Raw genomic sequence first — 26,018 nt, forward strand, 5'->3', positions numbered from 1 at the left:
TGAACAACATGTTTTTTCTTTGTCGCTGTTAATGCTTTACAGTACCTGAGAGACGGTCTCTCAATATATTTCGTCTTCCACAAATTACTAATTTCACAAAAGTTGCAGCAACATTGTTGCCACAGCAAATATACTGTTGCTACCACGAATAAAGCACTTAACAGCGCGGACGACGCACCCCAAACAGTCGAGCAGAAATGTTGCAGCACAAAAGACATTCACACACACATACCCGTATACATATAATACAATATAATCAACCGTGTGGCGTGCGCATCGCCTGCCGCAGTACGACGAAGTTAATGCTGGTCATGTGCCATTGTGAGCGGAAAATTAAGTGAAAAACAGTGATGAAAATCGAGAAAAACGAGTCAACAAAACACGAAGTAAACATTTGCACGCAACGCACTCGTCGTGACGACACCGCGCACACGCACATACACACGTGCAGCGCGCTATTAACGCACCAAGCAAACGTCAGCACAGGCGCTCGTCGTCAACATGGACGACATCGTCAGCGTCGCCGAGCGCTCGTGTGCGTACGCCTTAACATGCGCTGTCTTGCCGCTGTTACGTGCATTTAGGCGCCGCTGTTAATCTTGGCAGTGCTGTTGTTGCTTAGAGCTAGCAGCGAACTTTTAACATGCTGTTACATTCCCTGTAGCTAGTGTGTTCCCAACAGCTGTTGTGCATTATCGATGCTTGACTGCTGTTGCTTTCGTTTTCGTGCGCTTTCGCTAGAGTTCTCTACATTCGCCTGGCAAACGATGTGCGACGTGCTGCGCTGCTGGCGTCGTCGGCGCTGTTGTCAGCGCGCAGCTGTTCGTCGTGTCGTGTTGTGGGCGCTCCGTCGCCGAATGTAAATATGTTGTTGATATCACAAAAAGTATCTGCTGGGAGATTCGTGCATCTCAGTTGAAATTCGTGGCTCGTCTCCGTTACAACGTGCGTATGCGACGCGGTGACACGGTGATTTTTTAGCGAATTGCTAACGGAACATTTAGCGTTCGTAGTTAATAACGTTAGTGCGGTTTAAGTGCGCGGTGCGGCAAGGTAAACGAGCCTTTCGCGAAAGTCTAATAAAAAGTGAATATATTTTGTGAACATTTCGTGCGGCGAATTAAACAAAAAATAGTTCTATAGCAAACAGTTATGTTGCATGTAACTAGTTGAAAGCTGCCTGCTCCACCGGAAGCTGTTCGTGCTCTATAACAATATATTTCGTGACTGTGGCACAGCTTTCAAATTCTGACAACACCAACACACTGGCATACAAGCGGGCGCGCGCGTGTGTGCGTATGCGTGAAAGTGAAAATGTTTATTGTGTGATTTTCGGGGCCAAAAAGGAAAAGTAATAAAACCAACAGAAGTCAATTGGAAAGTTTCACGTTTAAATAGTCGAGATTCGTTTTATTATAGCCGAAGGCATACAGGTCGCCCAGCAGCTGCTGCCAACTCGAGTGCTGTGCGCGTGTTGGCTTGTAGAATAGCGCTGCGCTTGCTAACGGTGTAGGCGCTGTGTCGCCGCGATATGGACGCGTCTAAATTCGGTCGTCTTGGGCGCCTTTGTAGCCAGAAGCGTGTGCAATTCTCGTTTGCGTAAAAATAAACACGCGCCAAAGCAGCGTAGAGCGCGTTAGGTGGCTGGTGTAATGAAATTGGGCCACTCGAGGGGCCAGCAGTGAATAATGTAAAAACAAAACGACAACAAAAATAAAAACAAATAAATTAAATTTAAAATATAAATACAAAATATATAAATAGCATCAGCTAAAAAAAAAGAAAGAAACAATCTGTCACAAAGCGAAAAAGTCAAACAACAACAATTAAAGTAATCTTAGTTATAGCGTGTAGCATAGTGTATCAAAAAGGCAACAAAATCAAAGCCAAAAAGTCTGTACTGTTAAACAGTTTCTCAATAGTCCTTTAAGTGTATGAAATCAGCAAATAAAATACACACACACATACATACTCATACATGTATAAGCAAGTGTTTACAAGCAAATGAGTATATATGTATATCCCCCAAACAAGCAAATTGTGGTCAACAACAACTACAACTACTTCCACTTTAATACATGTGTGCGCCTTACGGTCTCCTAAGTGTTTTGAGTGACTGCAAACAAATAAATAAGTGTAGATGAAAGTGAAAAGAAACCCAAAAAAGTGAGCAAAAAGCAAAGCGAAAAAAAGCTGATAAGAAAGTTGCGAGCCAGCTGCCAGTCCTCTATAAATACAATCTGTTCAAAATTTGGCTCTAAGCACAAAACACACACACACATATATATTACATACGTATGTATACAACAGTTCCACATGTGTATGTGTTTGCGCTCGCCCCATTTACCGTAATTGCTCAGCGCCAACCAATATTGCTGCTGAAAGCAGAACAGCAAAAGTGCTTAAGCGGAGATCAACTCAGCCTACAACTTATTGTTGCAACAAAACCATTAATATCCGTTACACGAGCAACAACAACACAAAATATTTAACAAAAAAGAAATAGTTTTTTCATAGCAAGTCAGGCGCCGCTTCCTGGCATTTGTCAGCGTCAATAAAATTCGCATTAAAATTTGTGTGCAACATTGCCGCAACAAAGGCCAAGTAGCTGTTGTTGCTGTTGCTAGTGCCTGGTGTTTGGTGTTTAATAGTAGTTGGCGCGGCCACCACTGGCCGACCGCATGCAACAATTTCAATTTATCACAATTTGCGTGCGTGAGTGAGTGCTGCGGCGTGTGCGCGCCACCAAGCGATTAGTGCAGCAGTGACCAACTGGCCGATTGTGGCACAAGCAGTCAGTCAAAGTGGCAAGGCAAGTGGCGCTGCTGTAGTGCTGGTGCTCAGCGAAAGTGAAACTAATACCAAATAAATTATATGCAACAGAAAAAAGAAAACAACAACAATAACAGTGTTTCAGTGTGTGGTGAGTGGCATTTTACCGTTATTTATATACATATGTATATGTAGTTAGCAACGTTTATGCAAATTGTTTTTGTTATTGTGGCGCCTAGCTTGGTGCGCGCTCCCATAAAGCCCGTTAGTTAGCGTGCGGATACTAAAAGCACCGTAAAATGTTTTAATATTTTATGCGCTGTGGTTGCCATATTTCTTAAAGCCCATACAAAGCTAATAATAATTAGTCAAAAGCAGCAGCACTTTGTAGTGGTGCTTTGCTGGGAGTAAGTGAGTGTTGTTGTAGGTTTTTTGAATTGCGAACTTGCGCTTGATTGAGGTGCTTAGTTCGCTTTGGCATATCGGAGGCTAAATCAGAAAGGGTGGGCAGTTTTTCGGTGTTAGTGTCATGGCCTAGAAATATGTGGCTGAGTTGGCTAAAATAGTATTTATCTGCCACATGATTTTTTACTCCGAGTTTTTATCAATTCTCTTTTCATTACATATTTCTTTGGTTACCGACAGCATTTAACTATTATCTGGTAGCTAACAAGAGTCTAAAAAAAAACGTTGACTACAATGAAGCTGTACGAAATCGGCCAACAATTTGTTTTTTCTATTCGTTCAAGTCGAATCAAGGTTTCTAATAAGGAAACAAGAAAAAAACGTTCTTGGGAGAGTGCACCGTTTCGCTAAATTTGATGAAGATATCTCGTCAAATAAACAAATTGTCCATACCAATACATAATTTTGTTCCATCACTTTGTATGGCAGCTATATGCTAGAGTAAGCCGTTCCGAATTATTTCTTCGGAGATTGCGTCACTGCTTTAAGCAAAAAGCCATGAAAAAGTTTTTCATACAAGCACTTGATTGGGATCGTTCAATTTATATGGTAGGTATATGCTATAGTGGTCCAATGTCGACTGTTCCGACAAATGTGTTCCTTTTTGCAAAGGGAAAGCCAATGAAAAGACAAATATGCTCCTTCTTAAGAAGAAAAAGCCATCTGCAAAGTTTCGTATCGATATCTCAAAAACTAAGGGACTTTTAATTTAGATTATAATACTCATAAATTTGGAGCTAGCGTTATCGTGGAAGACATTTTATATACTTCTGCTGCCTTCAGATGGTTACTGATGCAGTTGCTTGAAACGCATGCAAGCCTGAATAGTTTGAGACATCTTTAAATTCATTCTCATTATAAGGCAGAATTTTGTCATTGTGTGATAAAAGAGCACGGAAAGGCATAAAACATAAACTTTTTTTAATTTGACGGAAATTGACGGAAACATATGATGTAAGGGATTTTATGAAATTTTTTTTCTAATATTCAATTATTCGCCTCCAATTAATTAATTAACCTACTCGCCTCAGTCCTTGCCCCGTCCATCGCTTTTCTTGGACGGCGGTGATGTCAGCCTTCACTCTACCAAGGACATCAACCAAATGGGCATTGGCCGTTTGCCATGGTCGTCATCAATAGGGGTCTCCCATCCGAAGCTGTTTAAACTTTTTCAATGGGCGTGTTTTTTACGTGGCGGGTCCCAAACCCAGTGCATATCCCTAGGGAGGGATGTTCCGCCTTCCCACTTTAGCTCGCTTTTAAACGGCTGTTTTTTTTACAGGATACTTGGTCTATGGCCACTCCCGAGTAAGGCAAAAGAACAATATGTGTGCAATAGATGATTCAGAGCGTTGCCACTTGTCTGTATCCTTCATTACAGCACTCTTCTATGCATTTTTATTTCGGATTATGCTAAATTGCAATAAATACTTATAATTAGTATTTCTAAAATAAATAATTAAGATTATGATATTCGATCGTTATAGAATATAGTTTTTTTAAATTATCGATTATTTAATTAAATATTGTAAAGTAAAAGAAGAACGATTAAAGGATTAATTGCTGAAATTCTGTTAACTGCTCAATGTGAATTTTACAGACGGCGTAAAGGTGGTTAACCAAATTGAAAACTGTTTCTGAGTTTTTCAAACTTTATATTGTTTAAAGAGATTTTTTCAACTTGAGGAGGCCATGAACGTTTGAACTTCATTTGTTGAAAAACGTTGACTTCTTAGTTTAGTTTTTACGAAAAGGTATAAGGACAAGTCATTCGGTGCCAAGTCAGAGCTAATGTATGGAAGACTCATCAAATCGATGTTTTGAGTGTTTCGTTGTATCAGTCGATGTGTGTGAGCTCGAATTGTCGTGGTGAAGAGGAATTCGGCTACGATGGTTGGTTTTCCTGATTTCTTGAAAGACATAAAATGCTTCCAATGATGTAGTGTTATCCCTACAGTTGTGTTAATCTCACTATAGGTCACTTGATGATCTAGCAATATCAGTTTCAGCACAGCATCAATAGTTCACGGAATCAAAACTGATTTTGGAAGACCTTTACGAGAACTGTCCTTGAAGAAGCTTCATTGCAGAAAATTAAATTTTGTTCAAGCAAGCTAAGAAAATAAACGTCGAAACTTGTAAAATGAAAGTGTTAGCGATTTAATTCCTTTTTTTGACCGAGGTAAACATTTTAAGTAACAGTAAACAACACAAATAGAGCTCTTATGTCAAAACGTGCTGTGTATGTTTAACAGTAAAATATCAAACTTTACGATGAAGTTGTGAGTTTCCAGATTGCAACATTAGGGTTGCCGAGTTCCGGCATTTAAAAGGCAACCAACGAAAATTAAATTAAAGGATATTCCATATCTCCGAGACTGCTTGCCGGAGCAACTCAAGATTTTGAGAGAATATTTTTTAATACATGCACATGCGAATTATATAAACTTGATATTGAACTTTCCAACTAATTATAACACCTTGAATAAACAAGTTTGGGTTTTTTGGCACACCTAAAATTAAAATTCCCTTTAAAGAACAATGCCAATATTAAATAACATTGAAAGCGCACTAATAGGTAATTTCAGCTCTTCTTCTTCACTACACTTCGAGATGAAATTTATCAAAATTCTAGTTACTATATAGCTTTCCCTATATACAATACATATATATATATGTACATGTGAGTTATGTTTGTGTGCTTTACTCAAAAATATGAACGCCACAAATCGCTTTTCTAAGCGAACTTGATTGAATTTACTTGAAAACAGCACTAACAATTGAATTTACTACTGCCCTAAGTGAGTCGTAATAACAAGACCCGCGTTGCCAACCGCGCCAGGCTTTTGTTCGAGCCACCGCACTGCCGTTTCGGTCGCGCTTGAATGGGTTTCTGCGCTTTAGTGCCACCACGCCATCAATCCTCATGCTAGACATGCCTGCACGAGTATATTTTGGTGGATATTGTATACAGACATTTGAGTGGGTGCGCGTGCGTGTGTGTGTGTCGTCAAGCGTTTTTGCTTACGCCAGCGCTTGTGCAGTAAATCAAAACCAGAATGCCAATAAACTAAAACTATTTACCTATTTGCACACAACGAATGAGTAGTAAATTGAACGCATGCAGGCATGAAAATAAATAAAACAAAAAACTGTAGTATATTTTAGGGCGCTTTAGTGGAGTAAACGCGCGGCGCATTAGACAACAACAAAGTTGCGCCAGGCATCATGTGCCAATGTGAGTTACACGCATAAAATTTACATTTCCAAAGCCGCACATACATATTTATGGTGGATACCACTACCAATGCAAGTACACATGTATACACACATACATAAAATATATAGTGAGAGTGTATCGTGTGATGTTACCATGTCAAATGCGCATAAATATGAACAAATGAGCAGCAAAATTGCGTGCGCTTATGTGTTTATGTATGTATATGTATATATATGCATGTGTGTATTTGTACGTACATATGTGTGCGTGTATGTGCGTTTTATCGCCATAAATGCCAACGAAAGTATGATGTACGACTCTTTTGCAACGCATCGTAAACACAAAGTCATGCCGAAAACAGCAAACAAAAACAACAACAAAATACAACAACAGCAGTAAGAACAAAGTTGATATGCAAAGCGTCGCTGACATGGCGCTAACTTGAAAGGGCACATCAAGGCTGAATGGCGCCTAAATTTGCGCTAGTACTATGCCACAGCTACGCATGTTGTTGTACAACAAACACCCACACACAGTCATGCATATAGCGCTAGCTCATATTTGTTGATGAGCTGGCGAAAATGTTGAGTAAAAGCCGCAATTGGATTGCGTCGCAGAGCTGCTAAGCGCTATTCAAAGCGTTTTTCAGCGCATTTTTTCCAAGACGCGCCTAACATGCACACTAATAACGGCATAAACGCACTAGCATGTATGTATGTGTTTGTATGTGTGCGTTTGCTTGCGGCCGCGAATTTCCATATGCGCCGGTGTATGTGTGTGTGTGCGTAATTCCGTTGAAATGAGAAAACTTTACGACCACCAAAGTGCATGGTTAAAAATTCAACGCTTTCAACTCCGCCAACAACCGTTATAAAACTAACTAAAATTGTTAACCATAAATTAGAGCGTAATAAAACAGGCCGCGCGCAGTCGGTGAGGTTTCAAAAGCCATGCAGCACATATACCAACACGCATTCATACAAAAACATATACACACACAGATACATGCATAGCTTATACACACATACACATATAAAGCAGACACTCGAAATGAAAATCCATGTAAATAATAAGTAAATGGCAAAATGTTTGTTTTTACGGCTTTTGAGAGTTAATTTACTTTCGCAGCACTAATTGCGCGCACGTGCGCTTGTGTGAGTGAGTTAAAGTATATGTATGTGTGTGTGTCAACGCAGGCACTGTTTGCTCTATGCTATTTGTATGACATTAATTTCCAAATATAATATCACCACGAACACTGTGTGCTTTTTGTGCGCTTGTTGCCGCACAGTGTGTGCTAAAAAACTCCGACCTTTGCCCGAAAATAGTGAAAAGCAAGCGCGCGCTTGCAGCTTTTTAATGGCAATTTGAGCAGTGAAAATGTACGCAATTAATGATGAATGCCGCAAAACATAATAATTAGTAAGCGACACTAAAAAATTTGAAGGACAAAACTGTGTAGAAGCCAGAGAAAGTAGATTACAAATAAAAAAAAAAAAAGATTCTAAAAATATAAAGTTTCTATAAAAAAAATCAAAAATTATTTTCACGTCAAATATTTGGGAAAAAGTTGTATTTATTTCCGCTCTGCTCGGATAAAAGTATTTATATTTATATTCATCGCATATTTATGTAAGTTACCACCCACTGAGTTGCAGTCGGTATGGCTTATTTATTAATTACTATTAAATAACTCTTGAAAAAAGTTGAAAAGTTGTTATCCATTGCTTTGATTTAGCCTTCAGCTCATATTACGACTACTCGTATCTACAAACGAAATCCTTTTAAACATCAGTTATGATTATGATAAATAGATAAATTATGTAATTTCAAAAAAAAGTCTGCATTTCACTCGTTTTTATATATTGTAGTTTAATTTAATTAATGCTTTGCGATTTTGCTTAAAATTTTTAAATGCGCCTATATGTAGTCAATGTTTTTTTTAACTTTTTTTCTAGTATTTACTTATAATAAATGTTTTAAGCTCAAAACTCAGTCTCATTCAAACAATTTTTTAGTGAAAGGCTAAAGGCAATGATAAGAGACTGCAACAATAATTCATGCAAGCGCCTGAATATAGGCATGTTTTTAATTTTAAACCATATCTTTATATATATAAATCTGAAGAAATTTTGTGTGTATGTTCAAGGAGATTCGAGAATGGTTTAGATTTACAATTTGGTCCACTGGAAAATGTTTTTTTAAATTATTTTTCATTTTTAATCAATTGTTAATTTTGGATTGTTTGACCGATGGATGGCGCTACCATCGCTGTATTCAATATTCAAACCTTAAATTGGCGTAAACGTGCATTAAACAAAATGATGCCAAAGTAAAAGGCGACACCTGTAGATCAAGTTTTCATATTGTGGACAGAGTTCGTTCTTAATACCATGTTCAGACCGAAAATTTAAAAGATTAGATTACATTTTAGCATTTCATAACCCAACAGTGTTCTCACTGCCGTTAGAAAGATCAAAAAACAGCTGTTATTGTCATTCAAGAATTCACATCGCTTAATATATATCAAAAGAAAAGATTGTCATGTAGTATTTTGAAATAAAAGCCGTCTTTTTTCAATGTTTTCCATATAATAGAAATAGTGAATGCATTTTTTTCATTTGTTAAGTCGATTTTCAGGTGAAATTAAAATCATTGCTTTAAAAAAAATTTGTTTGTTTACATTTTTTTCCTTTTGTAGTGTCTAAATTAGCTGTGATAATGTAACAAATTTCCAGTGCTGACAAGTAGATTGCGCAAAATCAGAGTCGCACAGAGAGATTTAGCGTGGATCAGTTTCAAATCATTTCAATGAAGTGATTTGGATCTGTCATTTTTGTATGGCGAAATCTTGATAAATTTATAAGATTAGTGGGATAAACCACTCAACAGCCGAAATCGTGTGATTAAGTGTCGGTCTGAACATGGTATGTCGGTCTGAACATGGTATAAGTAATAAATTGGGTGATTCAATACATCTATGGGTAGCTATAACATTTTTTTCATACCTGCTAACTATTGGAGGGGGTATCTTGACAGGCAATTTAAAATTGCAAAAGGTCTGGCATAAAAAAATAGCGGCATAACTGAAGTGTTGATAAAAAATTTGAGATACATGGAAATCTTTTCGAAGCATTGCACAAAGCAATGCAATATTTAAACGGGAACGATGAATACATATACGCGTACAATTTCAAACTAATCCTTCCTGAAAAATAATAAAATTGCTAAATATTGGGAATGGTAGAATAGAACTGCAATCAAATACACAATGCAATGAATTACAAGTGGCTCATTTATCTTTCGATGAATAATATACCACGGGCATCCCAAAAAACTGATGCCATAACCTTGCCAGCCGATATTTTTGTCTTTCCACGCTTGAGAACCGTTTCTTAATATGCAGTCCACCAGGCTGACAATCGATTGGACTCGATTGATTTCACTGATGCCCAGCCCAAATTCAATAGTATTTTTACCTCAAAAACCAATTCTTTCTTAACGCACGAAATGCTTTTTGATTCATTTTTGTTGCTTCATCAAAAACGTAAGCGGGTCTTCTAGTTATATATAGAAATTGTTGTATAGAAAACACTAGAGAAATCTTGTGATAGTTTTGTTTCTCCAAGGGTTGTTTATATCAGCCAAAACTAATCGCGCTTGATATAGAGTTAAATATATGTATGTATATAAATGATCAGTGTGAGAAGCAGAGTTCAAATCCGGTCTGTTCGTCTGTCTGTCTATCCACGCAAGCGATAAATTGAGTTGATTAGTTCCTAGGCACCCACGGCACGATGTTACAGTAATCAGATCACTGGCATGCCCACAAAATGTCCATAAGCTAAAATCAGTAAAGTGTCATAACTAAGATCCTAAGATGACATTTTAATTGGTGTAATTCCTATTATCCATATACTATAAGCATAATAAAAAGGGTCATCAATTTCGAGATTCCCTACTATTTTAAAGAAAAACCACAAAAACTTGAAATTAAATGGCTATTGTTTATTATCATTCGAAGGAATATTCTTTTGAATTTATTTTTTGAAGATTATCTCTTTCAAATATTGGCCGCAGCTACGTCTCAGATGATCCATCCGTTGAGTTCAATTTTCGATGACTCGTTCGAGCATTTCGACTGGTAACTGGCGAATGACACGCGTGATGTTTGGCTCCAAGGCCTGAATCGAAGCAGAATCGTCCCCATAGACTCTAGGCTTTACGTATCTCCATAGGAAAGAGTCCAAAGGTATGATATCCCATGATCTTGGTGTTCAAATAACCGGCTCAAAATGTGAAATTATCTGCTTACCGAATTGTTCTCTCAATAAGTGCATTGATTAATTCGATGTGTAGGAAGTGAAGCATTTTGTTGAAACCAAACGTCGCTGAGATCACGTGCTTTAATTTCAGGCATCAATGATTTCAGGATGAAATGACAGTTTTACAAGCTCTTCAGGTTGTTCTTCATCCTAAATGCGGCAATATTGCTTATTTACATACTCAATGAGCAGGGAATGAGCCTCATCGCTGAACAAAATTTGCCTCTAGAACGTCGGATCTTCTTGGAAAATTTCAAGATCCAATAGAGCAAAGCGATGTCGCTTGAGAGGGCGAGCGGCTTCAATGTTTACACAAACAATATTTTGAATGCTTTCAATTTAAGATCTCGACATAAAATGCGATAAGTCGTTCTATTCATCCGTCCGAGTTGCTACGAACGTCGCCGAATCGACTCTCCTCGATCTTCGTGTACACTTTCAGCTAGGGCTGCTATATTTTCTTCACTGCGTGCGGTCGAATATTATTGATTATTGATTTTGTTGTGAATAGTACGCTTAGTAGATCGATTATGTTGGCCATAAGTTGAGCAAAATTCATTCTTTACAGAACGTAAATTTTCGTAATAAAATTGAACGAGTTTCAAACTTTGTTCAGGCGTAAGTTTTCCATGATGAAACGCCAAACAATACTGAACAAAAGTAACATTATAGTTTGACACGACTCACGCCTGTTCTGTCAAAAAAAGGCTGGTGAAAAAAGTTAAAATTACAATATTTATATGGTTAATTTTGTTTCAACCAGCATATACTGAAAAAATTTTTATCTAAAGTATAAATGTATTAAAAAAGAGACCAAAGCTAGAAATTTACGATAAAATTACTCTAAAAATTAAGACAATAAAAAATTTATGAAATTTTTGAAAAATAATTTATTTATACGAGTCTGTATACGAGTATTGCTTTCAATTAATCAAAACCCAATCAAAATGACAGCAGAAACTAAAATAACAATTCAAATGCGATAACAAAAATAATACAAAAAATATTTAAAATTTAATTACTCAAACCCGCAAATAATATTTTCACCTCCGTGAGCTTCATAATATTTATTGCTAATTTAACTGGATTTGCAACGAAGCTGATATTTACATTTCATTTGATGGCGGCAGATTGCCAGCTTGCATATTTCTATTAGCAAATAAGTGAATTGCATGCAATTCTAAACACCCAGCGGTGAAACGCCACAGTGTTTGGGCAAAATGACAGTACGGAAAGGGAACTAGAGTATTTTAAATAAAAGTGAGGTGATTAGAAAGAAATTGTACTTAAAGCAATTTTAAAGAAAATGGATGCAGAGATAGAACTCATGTGTTTGGATTAGTATTTAAAAAAGAAACAAATTAAAAAAAAAATATTTCGGGACAAAAAATCGATTATAAATTTTTAAAAAATTTTTCAAATTGAACTCAGTTAAGTATCTCTATTGAAAACTGGTCAAAATTCGGGTCAGAATTTGACAGTTGACATCTCATAGCAGAGCAATATGACAAAGTAAAAGTTTCTTGCAAGCAAATAATGACAGTCAGCTGACTGTTCTCGCTTCCAGTTACTGCTAATTGCTAAGTAAGCGCTTTGTGACTAGTTATTTGCACTGTAAGGTTATAATAAATATGCGCACTAATACAAGTGCAATATGCATCTAACAGTAAATTATACACATAGCTATTAGTTGTTTAAATATTTACTATAAAATCGTATTTCTAACGGCTTTTCGCACGCAAAAAGTGTAAAATATTGATTCTGCTTTCGCTCCATTATCTTTTTGTCACTTTTCTTTCGTTTTCCAACAAATGTTTGTAGAGTAGAAAAAACACTTATCTCTTCTAAATTAACTTTTGCTAAACAACTGATTCGTATGACTTCATTTATTTGATATTTGAGTGAGTTTATATGTGTACGAGTATATGTGAGCGGATTTATTTATATACACACACATCTTATAGTATATAGTCAAAGCTGTCTGTCTGCATGTACATATGTATAACTCGACTTAACCTTTATGCAATAAAGACAATTAGCAAAACGAAAATTTACATTTTAAATTATAAACACACACATACATACACATACGCACATTTCGTTTTATTTACCTACTGTCTCGCCTGGTCGCCTCCCAGCCCAAACCACCCACAGATCGTTGGCTGCGAAATGAACAGACAATCTTCAATGACCTTAGATTAAATTTTAACTAAATACATACATATGTACAAAAATATAAGTGTGAGTGCATGTTTGTAATTAATTCTGTGCGTGTGGGTGTGTGTTTGTGCCGGCTGCTATTCATTGTGTTGCGGCCATAAAACCGGCTTTTGTGGCACATCACAGCGTCTTCACAATTGAGCATCAAGTGTCAGACGCAGGCGACAGCGGAAGACAAACGAAATGTGAGGCTAATATTACCATTTAGCCGGCAGTTGCGAATTAATCAATTAATTAACGACGACTGCTTGTTTGCTCAGCAGTACATGTCACTCGTAGTCACAGTGGTGGTCTTATTATAAGCAACTAAAACTTTATTTTAGAAAAAGGTAATGTGAGGTATGATTGTCTGCTATTCCCACTTTGTTTTGTATAAATAAAATCTCAATTTCTTATATATCAATATGTAAGATGGTTTCCTCCTTCTTCGATAGCAAAAAGCGTACACTTTAATTAAATAGTAAATAAGAGTTCTGTCAAACAGTTTTAATTGAACGGAAAGTATGGAAATTTCTTTTCCAAAGCATATTTTGGCACAGTGAGACAGTTGATGACTTTAGTAAGCTCATTTAGCGTTAATCAAGGATGGAACAACTAATACTGTGGGCAAAAAATAGTAAGACTTTTTAATTAAAATTTCACTCCAAATCCAATAGTCGAAATATTTCTTTTCTGGGTTGGTATAACTGTCAGTCTGTCACATCAAAATGATCACTAGTGTTTGTCTTTCTGAAGTACATAAAGTACACTTGGAGATGTTTACGATGAATGAAATCATTCAAGAAGTTCCATTAAATTTTGTGTGTGGAATCAAATTTCTAGTACCGAAACGTTCAGAATGTTGGAAAATGCCTTCCGTTATAATTGTTCTCGCGATCAACAGTGTTTTTGTTTGGTACAAATTATTCATAGAGAATCGAGTGCACCTTGACGACGAACCGCGTCAGAACGGCCATCAACATCAACAGTTGATCCACACGCCAATAAAACAAAAGAATTCGTGCTTCAGAATCCATTATTAACAATCAGAGATCTTACCGGCATTGTAGGAAGATCAGAGATATCAATGAAAACCAATTTGAAATAGATTTTGAACCTTAAAGAAGTGAAGACACGATTGGTTCCCAAATCATGCAGTTTTTTCGAAAAACAGCGTAGCGCTAACGTCTTTGAAACAATTCTTCCCGACTACCAAGATGTCATGAAACGTATTATTACTGGCTCTGAGTCTTGGATCTATGCTTACGATCCGGATCCGATCGGCCAAATATCGTAGCAAATGAGAGCCAAAACGGAAAAAACACTTCAAAGCTTTTTTCTTCGGTTATCGGGGTGTGGTGCATTATAAATTCCTTCTAACTGTCCAAACTGTCAATACGAAGTAATATTTGAGTGTTATGGGTCGTTTGAGCGAAGTTATTCGTAAAAAGAGGTCGGAATTATGAGCCGACATCTCTTGCTTTTTGCACCACGATAATGCACCGTCGCATACTGCATTGAGTCTTTGAGAGTTTTTCGCCAAATTTTCAACCGGTATCGTGTCGCAACCATCGTATTTAACTCATTTAGCTCCGTGCGACTCTTAGCTATTCAGCAAACACAAACGAACGCTGTAGGGAAACCGTTTGAGTTAATTGAAGTCATTAAAAGGGAATCGCTACGCGCATTGAAGGTTATTTCGGAAATTGACTTTAACAACTGTTTCAAGGATTGGAAAAAAACGTTGGCAGAAGTATGTTGGGCTCAAGAGGGATTACTTTGAGGGAACGACAAATCCTATTTTTATGTTCCTTTTTTGACATTGTTTGCTTGATTTAAAAATCTGTTCTTTTAGAATTCAGCTTAGCTCGTTAGATATACTATATGTATGTACCAAAGCTCGAAACTTAGAATTCTACCTTCTTCTTGTTAGCTCTGTTACAATGATAGAACATTATACATGAGTTACTTACGCGGTTCTCCTTTGCAATCAGTTTCTCAATTCTACTCAGTGCGCATCGTGAGAGTACAAAGTGAAGCAGAATGCTGGTCATTGACAATTATGTCCCTAAAATCTGAGAAATTGACATCAGCAAACTGAACTTTCGCAAAAATCTCATGCATTGTGATAAAGTTTGGGCGATTTTAACTTACACACACACAATCTCACACGCATACGCTCCTCTACAGTTCAAGCACACTACCATTGCCCGAAAAAATTTTATGTAGATTCTTCGCCGAAATCCAGCTTGGATTTGCTCTAAAACAAAGTCCAAATGAAGTTAGCAACTCGCGGGTACTCACAGAAGCTTATGCTGACTTCGGCGCGGCTTTGGCGCTGTGGTCTGCCAGAAAGGCGTGTGCGCGTATAATCGCTGCCGTTGTTTCGCTGACTAGTTGACTAGCGCAGCGGTTGATGCGCGGTTGACGTTTGGCTCTTTGCCCAGCTTTCGCTGCATATTTTTGAGCAAGTGTCAACCGCAATCGTTGATCTATGCAAAATGGTGCCCTTCACTTGAAGCACCGCATCGCAGATAGTGGCTAGCTAACTGTGTATGAGTAAGCAAGCAAACGCGCGTACGAACCGAAAACAATGCAAGCGCTACACGCTCAGACATAAGCACAGCAGCATGGCCATGATCAACACTTTCGGCGCGTAACTCGCTACGTTACGTAATGTCTAGTCGCGGGATAAATAACCACAACGGTAAATGGCTGTGTGTGTCCGTGTGCGGCTACATGCTTATTAGATGTACTGTTATAATCGCTTGTGTATGTATTGGTATGCTGAGAAGTTTAAGCTTCTCGCTATTCCCGAAAGCAGTGTGCTTGTTGCTGTTGTTGCTTGTGCGTGTCCTTTTGAATAAATTAATGTCAAAAGTGCTTTCGCTTTTGATTTTGATTGATGTTAGCAACAACAACGACCATGCGTTTTGTGCGAGAAGTCGGCTCCACCCACAAACACACATTCGCATACACGTAGGCCACACACACACACACATACACATGAACATATATGAATATGCTCTCACCCAGCAACGTCATACAAACATAGCATAGCATGGCTTAGGACAGCCCAGCATCAAACTCAACTCTGCTTTTTTGCCCCAGTTTAGCTTGGTTGCTCTGCTCATTGTTGTTTTTGTTACAACTTTTTTGCATATCTGTGCGTGTAAGTTATTGCTTGACGCAAACGTATGACGCCAGACCGCTACCGCTCGACGTCGCTGTCCCTGCAGAACCGGAAAAGGATAAGCTATTCTCCAAGTGCACGTTCATATGTGTGTGTGTGTGTGTGAGGGTGTGTGTAGAGCAGTTCAATTCATTGCCTCTTCAGTAGTTTTCGTCGCCGCTTTGGGTGGACGCATTGCAGTTTGCTGTTTGTTTTTGCCGTTGTTATTGCTTCTGTTTTGTATTTCGTCATTTTGGGACTTCCGTCAGCCATGGGCAATGTCCGTCTCCTCTCCAGTGTGCTCGAAACGCTTTTATTGAGCTTAAGCTTTGACTAGTCTTTATTCATTGTCTGCAATATCTGAATATGGTTGTTAGCCGAGGCGGAGCGGCTGAAGGCTGATGAAAGCCAACATAAAGTAATGTCAGTGCGGGGCATATATGTAAGTGTCTGAGTATATGTGGGGGTATGTGTGTGAGTAAGTGTGAGTGTATGTGTGTGAGTAAGTGTGAGTGGCTGTGTTTGCGTCAGTCTCTATCTGTGTGTTTGTGCATTGTCAATGTGTCAGTGTATTGAAAAATGACGGAAATATCTTTGTGCTGAAGTCGGGCGATATGAGCCGAGCAACGGAAGTCTGTTGACATCACAAGAATCCAGAAATGAAAACATTTGCAAACTAAATTAAATTTTAAAACTAATATTAACTTTATAGTTGTCGCAAGTTAGTTGCTAGTACAGCTTGAAGTGGTTTAGTTGGAGAACGTTTCAATTGAGACGATGGAGTACGGTGGGAGAAATTCAAAAAAAAGCGAGGATTTTAAAGAATTGTTACGGAAAATTTATAAGAGCTTAGTAAGCTACCGAAAGTCGGGAATATATATTAACTAGACATCGAAAAATAAGTCATAAAAATGAACTGCAAAGAATCATGCCTCTGAATACGTTCGATAGTGCTAAGAACATGCTCTCGAAGATCTTAGTTACATAGTGTCTCAACCTTTCGCTCAAAATACATCCTCCGTTTCATTAATTGGAAGTGCTTTACGATGAATTGATATGGTCTTTCTTCCTTTCTTCAGCTTTCATGAAACTAAAACCCAACAACTTTCAAGTTAAAGAAGCATGCTCTTGATAAGACATGCTAAAAATAATTGTCAAGTGATGAGTCAGATGAAAGCTCATCGAAAGCTCAGTGAAAGCTCTCCCTTCATGGAAATTAGCACTAAGACGATTTTCACTGAGCTCGTTATCCGAACGTTGTTAAAAAGTAATTAGTCAGATGAAAGCTCATCGAAAGCTTAGTGAAAGCTCATCGGACGCTCAGCAAAAGCTCACCAAGCCTGAAACTGAGCACCAAAACGATTTAACTAAAGTCTGTGCCTGAGCGAAAAAGGCAAAAGTACTTGCTGCGTTGTATCCTAGCGATCGTTTGGATCCAAAGCGTCTGCTAAGTAGTTAAGAAACGGGCTGGGATGAAATTCGCAATATTTTTTAGTAAATTCTTTATAATTCTTCTGTAAATGAACTAAATCATCACAGTTTATGTAACTAACTTAAAATAAATATAGTTACATTTAGAGAAAAAATTTGCCAAAAAAAGGAAAATTTTTTACTCAAATTTATATTGTCTAAAGCATTAACATTTCGAGCTTAAAAGCATTAATTATCTACAAGAGCAAGTCTCTCTTTAAAGACGCAAAAACAAATTTAAAATTACTCAAATTAAATTATAAATTTGTGTTCAAAGCGGCAAAGCATAATTACTCGCTTTCTTAGAATTCCGTCGGCAGCTATTTTAATCCACAAATTGTTACTGAAAACCGGCTGTGCTGGCAGCTCTGCCTCTGAAACTCATACCAGCTTAATGTTGAAATTTGCCTACTCGAATATCAGTTGGACGCTAAAAGTGCAGCAAATTGCCTCATGTTCCCAACAACAATAACAAATTGAATAATAAAAATATAATGCGAAAGAAAAATTCTGTGCGTTATTGCTTAATATTTGCAGGATTATTATCCTTCAGTGACATTTGTATCACTTTACCAACACATGCACAAGCCTCACATATACATAAAAGCATGCATGTGTCTATCTGTGCAGCATGTATATATAATAATACAGCAGTGCTTTTCGAGCTAAAGTCGTTCCAACGTATGAAGAATATGCGTAGTCCCATGAATGTATGGCTTAATTAAGGCCCCAAAGCGTTTCAGTGCCGAGATTTTGTTACATTTCAAATCCATACCGATTTTGCTGGCACTCTTTATTTTTCTATTTCTCTCCGGTATTTTGTTTTTTTTTTTTTGCTATTTTCTTGCGCCACAAGCTCTGCTCCAACTTGTCTCGAATGAGTAATTTGAGTGCTTTTTGTACGCAGACGACAGCGACACACCCATACACAGACACATGCATTACAATATTGTTGGAAGTTTGTGTGTGTGTGTGTGCATATAATATGGCACAAAGAATCACCAGGAGCAATAGAAATGGAGAGAAAGTGGATCTGAAGCTGCTGAGGCGAATAATTTATGAAATAAAATTCATCATATTTCAACAAATTTATCTAATGCCGGCATTGCTTTATGTATACATTTATATATACATACATATGTATGTGTGCGTAGTTGTGTGTATGTATATGGACTGAGATTTTCGTACGCAATATTGCGTATGATACAGGGTGAGCGCGAATTATTTAAGGTAATTTCCGTAATAATATTTTTTTTCAATGCTTCTTTCACACACGATCTATGAACCTAAGTTCGGAAAGATCTTTTCAGCGGGTTGTGGCATTGTAACATTTTTTAAACCAATTTATTGAACTTGAAAGGTTTTTTTTCATATTTTTTGTAGATATTCTTATATTAAATGCAAATTGTTTCAGAAGTTTCATTATAACCATGCCAAAGAAGCCATATTAATATACAAAGATATACTTGGCGAATCTTTAATCGCCAATATATAAATTTCGGTGCGTTGTGGTGTTTTAGAAACTATCTGACCCTTCATAACTCCACTACCAACACTATCTCTGTGAACGCTTCAAATCGCCTTTGAGGTTAAGTGCCCTTAACTCAATATTATAAAGTAGTTGTATTAAAGTGCGAATATCACATTTTTGCAAGCATCTTTTCAATTATTTACGTTCGCGAAAGAACTCCTTTAAAAAAATTATGATTCGGGGTACACAAGATGTCTTTTGAAAGTACTTCAATTGCTAATCTACTGCCAGAAACCTATACAACTTTGAATTCTAGCTCCGCCAACCTTCATAAATCTTATTAGATTTAATGTTACATTTTAGTAAATTTATGAACCCTGATATAAAACGTTGCCTACATTCAGGCGCGTGTTCAAAATGTCTATCAAAATCATAAACCTTATACTATTTTTTAAACTTAGATCTCAATCTTAAGTTTATGACAAACTAACTATGGAAATTGACCTCAGTGATCTGGTTTGTGAGTGGAATGTATCGTAGTGAAAAGTAATGACTACGCTTTTCATAAACAGCAAGACTGTTTAACGCCAAAAGCATGTCTTTACATCTATTTAAGCCTATCGGTATCCTCTTTTAAAATTTCTATAATAATATACCTGTATTTGGCATTACTTTCTTGAAAAGTTGTCTTTTTAGTAAATCTTTGTTTTGTATGCAACCATTGCATTATCTTATATTTAGCAAAAGTTTAAATTTTTTTTGTAATAATATTTCTATGGAGTACCAGATCGTTTTCGTGGAGAAAATCATCCTGGATGTAGGCTAAACTTTATATTTATTCTGTATTGCAGAAAATTAAATAATAAAAAAATGTTGCCTACATTTAGGTGTTAAACAAACAAATATAATGCCTTCACATAGTTTCTTAAACTTTCTAGTATAACAAAATTAGCAGTATTGATTCATAAAACTATTGCTGATTAAGTTTGATTAAAGTATACTATTTCTAGAGTTAAATTAACTTTACTAAGCGTGCTCGAGATTGCGAAATTTAACAACTCAGTTGAGACATTTATTTTCATTATATTTCTAGAAAGTAAAAACCGCTTTCAAGGGTTGATCCTAGAAGTAAAATAAACTGTAGACTTGTGCTCTATTATATAGAAAAAGAAATAATAACTATTATATTATTTAGGAATCATGTTATCTTGTATACCGAGATTACCTATATTAACCAGTTTAACAGTCTTAATACATATAACTAAAAAACCTTAATAAAATTAATAATACATATAATAAAACGAAAATAATTCTTTCAAAATTACGTTATACTATATCGTCACCTAAAATGGAAAATATTACAACGTCACTTTTCATAAGTTTTCAGGCGTAGAAAAAACGATATAATAAGAGCAACCACTCACATTGAAACCAAATTTTGAGTTTTGGTTATAAAATGGGTATTTAGTGGTTATAAAATGGTTATATATTGGTTATAAAATGGTTATATATTGGTTATAAAACGGTTACATATTGGTTATAAAATGGTTATATATTGGTTATAAAATGGTTATATATTGGTTATAAAATGGTTATGTATTGGTTATAGTTATCTGAAAGCGGAAGCTTAAAATTTTATGCTACATAAGTACATATATGTAATAAGATGCAGTGAATCGTAAGCAATAAAAAACTCAATTCCGATGCTTTTGATGATACTTTGTTTTGCATTTTAGGTGACGATATATATTTTTTAACTTTTCCGCATCGAGTGCAGTATTTGAGTTCTAGTTCATGAGCGACTAAAAATTTTTTAATTTTATTCGAAAAAATCAGCTATTAATAACAACGAAATCTTTAAAAATATAAAACATTTAAAAGTTGTTGCTTAATTTTGCGCGGAACCACCCTGTATGTGCGCAATAGCCATTGTCTTGACAACGCAGGCGAAGCTGCATAAATTTTTACTTCGACATTCATTTGCCAACACAAACGATAAGCACAACACGTGCGATACAAATTGTTGTTGTTGCTGTTGTTTTTGTAATATTTGCTCTCGGCAAATAGAGGTGCATGCGTAACGGTAACTTAGTTAGGTCAGGTTATTAACGCACTGAAGAAGGAGGAAAGGCAAGGCTGCATGCAGTGAAGCAAATACTCGCACTTTTATATAAACATATACTCACTCATATATGTATGTATATATATTTATATACATAAGTATGTATTTTTATAGCTTCTGTGCAGTTGTTAAGCGATTTAAAGCTGGAAAATATTTGAAAATTCCTGCAATTTTATTAGTTGCCGCTCATGGGAGTTATCTGCACTGCATTTTCACGCACATATATACAAATATATACAGCCACACACACATGCATATGCGCTTGGATGCTGTTATTTGCTTCAGCTTGCATTTTGATGAGTTCGAATGCCGGCAGTTATTGAGTATTGTGCACGCATACGCACACTAATGCAAGCAGATAGCCTTCGGTAGCTATATCCATAAATGTATTTGTGTATACACATGTATGTCTGTATATGTAGCTGCAGATTTGCATTGAAAGAGGTCAAATGTTATTTCAGCACTAATACGTGCAAAGTGTTGGCGCAGGCATACATATACATATGTATAAAAATATAATATGTGTCTGTGTGTACCGTGTCAGCTTTTTCAAGAGTTGCAGACAAATTTTTCTCGGACCAATAAACACAAATAAATCATTTTAAATCTGCCTGATTCCATTGAGATAGACGCATGCCATTGTGCTGCGAGCGGCAAATATATTCTATTAGATGAAATGTACGTGCCAACACACGCAAACACACTCACACACGCTTGCGTCTATGTATATTTGCGCAATCATTGATTTACATATTCACTGAGTCACCTACAACAACATCAACAACAACAACAGCAGTAGCAACTACTACTGTTGCCGCTATCAAAGGCATGCATACGCAATAAGGCGTTCACGTTGACGCCGACGCCCACACCGACGCTGACTCTGACGACGTGAATGACGATGGCGATGGCGCTGACGACGCTGGCAATGGCAATGGCACACATGAGCGCACCGCAAGCACTAAAGAAATTTCCATATGGCATAATGGATTTTCCATTTACCGGACCGGCCCAGCTTCACCAGGCATATGTCCATACCTTGCACACGAATATGAGTGTGTGTGTGTGTGTGTGTGTGTGTGTGTGTGGCAGTGAGTATTAGCACGGCTTCTTGGTCAGTGCGAGCAACTAAAGCACATATGCTTATAAATATACGCACACAAATCTGTTTTAGTGTGTGGTTGTGTCTATGTGTCCATGTAGGCCATTCGGTTGAGCATCTAAACCAGCATCTTGAGAATACTAAAACGCACATACACACACCTACACTTATACACGTGGCACGTGCTCCAGGCCAAGCACAGTTGCGGTTAAATGGTTATGCATGTGTGTGTGCATGGCTGTGTGTGTATGCTGACATGCTTTTTGCATGCCATACTTTTGAATTATTTAAATATAAATATAAATGTATTCAGTTGCAGTCCGTCCACTAAGTAATTCGACAATATTGTGAAGCTCTTGACACATTTTGGGCGAGCGGACACACAAAACTTCATTTCTGCTACAATACATTTGTGTGTGTGTGAGGTCTTGGGAATATGCATATGTTTTCATGTTGTGGCAATTGTCATAACATACACTGTGTCATAAAAGTATTGCGGTTAGAGAGTAATACATATATATGTACTTTAAGCTTTTGTTAGGATGAGCTATGAGCTTTTTTGTAGAATGAGGTCCTAGCTTTTTTCTATCAAGTATAGTATCTGCAAACCTTAATTTTGTTTGGCATAGTTTAGAAGAAGTAATCTTCGGGCACTTTCGAATAGCTGTTCATTTTTAGAAAAGCTCATAACAAAAATGCTCTCAAGAATTCTCTCTTAGAACTAAAGTATACTATAAATATATTCCATTACTCGTTTAATGTATTCATATTCGTTTCTTCATTCTGTAGCTTTCACAATCTTATCTTTATGATGATGGAAATAGTGCTTCTGGATTGATACTAAGAGTTCAGCCTGATGACCCACGAAGTTCATTTCTCACAAACTCCGCATAACAGAGTCAACAACAAGTTAATTTTTATAGTGACGATCCTTTCCGTTAACACTTCGATAAAGTTTAGTTTAGTATTTCGCATACTCCACGCCTTTTTTGGAAAAAAGCTGGAATGAATGTAGAAGGAAAAGAATGGTTGGCTTTCCCTAAGACAGAGACTATGACATAACGAATCCCTCATGTATATTGTATATCGTAAGTCATATTTTCTATGAAAGTGTTAGTAATCCAGCCATGGTCATTCTTGAGGCACAATGGAGTTCCGTTCACAATTAAAAAGCATGCCAAGTACCCTGTACTGATGTGGAAACCCAATGTGGAAGAGAGAGTGAAAAAGGCCACTGGTGCTTTAAACACATGTAAGAAAAAGCTGCCTCATGCATTGGTATTATTCAGTGATAGTTAAGACAATCTTACATTATGCTCTGGTGTGATGGACCGCTGAGATCAAAATTACGTAGAGGAAACCATTGGAACAGGTATATCGACTCCTTGTTCTCTGCATAACGGAAGCGCTAAGAACCAAAGATAGTATTCGAAAGGTTACTCAACATACATACCATCAATCGACATTGCAGTGGAAAGCTCCGCGGCAAAATAAGCTGCCAGATTGGCGGCATTAAGATAATTTTCTACAAGAACCTTCGGGCATAGCTCAATAAGCAAGGGGGTGTTGAAAAAAATTAGACCACATACATACACGCTTTATTTGACAAAGAAGGTTCCAAGTCACACTCAAGGAGGGTGGATGGTAAATTCACTCTTAAAGTTCGCAAAAAGCGTTGACGTTTTGTATTACGGATACTTCACCGTAAACTGAACAGAACCTCCATCTTGGATTACTAAGGAAAAGTAAGTCTATATATGGCTGATAGCCGGCCAGTTTAACCTAATCTAACCTAACCTAGGGTAGAACTTCTCATTTAAGGGTTTGTAGGTAGATGTTAATGGGTTTGGCAACGTGAGGCCGACCATTGTCATGTAGCAGAATCCCTTTTTCCTGCCTCTTGTGGTATTGAGGTGATAAGGAACCCAATTCCAATGTTTGTGAGTCATCCCCAGCACATGTTGTCACTTTGAAAAAACACTTGGCGGGTGACTTCCGATGCTAAAGCAAGCTCTTCTTGCATTTAAGATGGATCCTCATCAAGCAACGACTCCAATTCGAGGCTAACGCCGAGATTACATTTGTCGGTGTAAACTGGCCTTTGGTAGCTATAAAAATGCATAATAATCGATATACATAAGTTCTTTATATTGACCAGGTGCCTTTAGGACTAAATCTTGGGGACCAAAGGTTTTTCGACCCAAGTCTTGTAAAGACTGGACGGTCTAGATGGTTATATTTCGGCTTTTTCCAAGAAAAATTCACAATTGGTTATCATATTGCAAGATTTTTAATCCCATCCCTTAGGTCTATACAGAGCTTGTGTGGGGTAAGTACCGCTGAATACAAAGAGGTCTGTTTTGTCACTGCCGCAAGTCTTGATGATCTCTAAAGAGCTTGAACTCATTCGTGATTCAAAAATCCAGTTGTAACTCGTATGAAGAAATCCGAGTCCTGACACTTGTCGCCTTATGATATTAAAGCGGGAGTTCTAGTCCTTCATTTCGAGGAAAAATCCACTTCGCATGAACAATTTCGTTGATCACTGTAATGAAGAGAAGGAGTAACGAAAGAAAAATCTATACAATGTAGCTATGTTTGCAGTTGATAACGTTCGTAAATGCATTTATCTATGATTTCATTCGCAAGTATGCATATATACACTCCCAGCAACACACATACACTTATACGAATGTAGGTGTTCATGTGTGTATTCATTGACATTGAGTTATGAAGAAATTTTTGGCAATCGCTCGAATTCGTTCGCAAACACACACACACACACCCATACATGCGCAATTGTACAATCATAATTCCAGCATTTAGCAACACACAAGCATATGCTCTCACACATAGACATAGTATGTGTGTGTGTTAGTGCTCCGTATGCTTTTTGGCACTTTAAATTCAATTTGTGCTTACTTTTATGTTTTACTTTCTTTTAATTTACAGTTATTTAAACGCATTTCACTCGACTGTCTCTTGTGCTTTATTGCTATGTCGGCATAAGCGCCACACACACACACACACACTCACGCGTGCACATGCACTTACTGCCAACTTTTATGATTTATGGCTTTCTCTGCGTTGCACTAAAAGCATATGCTCACACACACACACACACACACACATAAGATATATATGTATACATAGACATAGTATTTACTTTGTAGTAGTACTTGCCGCGTATGTGTGCGCGTGTGCTCGTGTGTGTTTGCTTGTGTTGGGGTTTTTATGCTTTGCCAAATTTTAATTGGCAACGTGAAACCTCAAATACTCAACCAGCTGAGTATGCACAAAAACCGAAAATATCTTAGCACAATTTTAATGTGAATTTTCAATAGAAATACTGTAATCTTAACCCAGTTCAAACAACCACATATTGCCATATGCATATGTATGTGTGTGTATTTGTCAAAATAAAAAAGTAAAAAATGAAAATAAGCCTCATACATTTATGCATGTGTTGGTTGGACATTTTGTAAGTGAAGCTTTGCATATTACAGCAAGAGACACTGGATTTAGTTCAAATAAATCTTTATTTATATATACATGTATGTATATATTTGGACATTTATACAATATATAGTATGTGTATAAATAATTTATTAGAAATGTAGTGTGGGTCAGCATCAATTTGCATTTAAAGTGCGTTCCATTAGAGAAGATCCATTTGACATAATGTTGTGCGTACAATGTG

At 37.0% G+C, this 26,018-nt stretch overlaps 1 protein-coding gene across 5 annotated transcripts in view; it reads left to right on the forward strand.

Moving 5' to 3' along the window:
- Positions 1-26,018, forward strand: part of LOC105227625 (neural cell adhesion molecule 1) — a 291,474-nt gene that overhangs the window by 47,185 nt on the left and 218,271 nt on the right. For 4 of the 5 annotated variants that reach the window (XM_049448692.1, XM_049448694.1, XM_049448695.1 and 1 more), the window contains exon 1: positions 1,471-2,923. The exons of the other annotated variant lie outside the window; for it this stretch is intronic. The gene's annotated coding sequence lies outside the window, so the exon portion shown is untranslated. Of the gene's footprint in view, positions 1-1,470; positions 2,924-26,018 lie in introns of those variants that run through there. 5 annotated transcript variants of the gene reach the window in all.

The sequence above is a fragment of the Bactrocera dorsalis genome, chromosome 2, assembly GCF_023373825.1.
Source record: "Bactrocera dorsalis isolate Fly_Bdor chromosome 2, ASM2337382v1, whole genome shotgun sequence".
Lineage (NCBI taxonomy): Eukaryota > Metazoa > Arthropoda > Insecta > Diptera > Tephritidae > Bactrocera > Bactrocera dorsalis.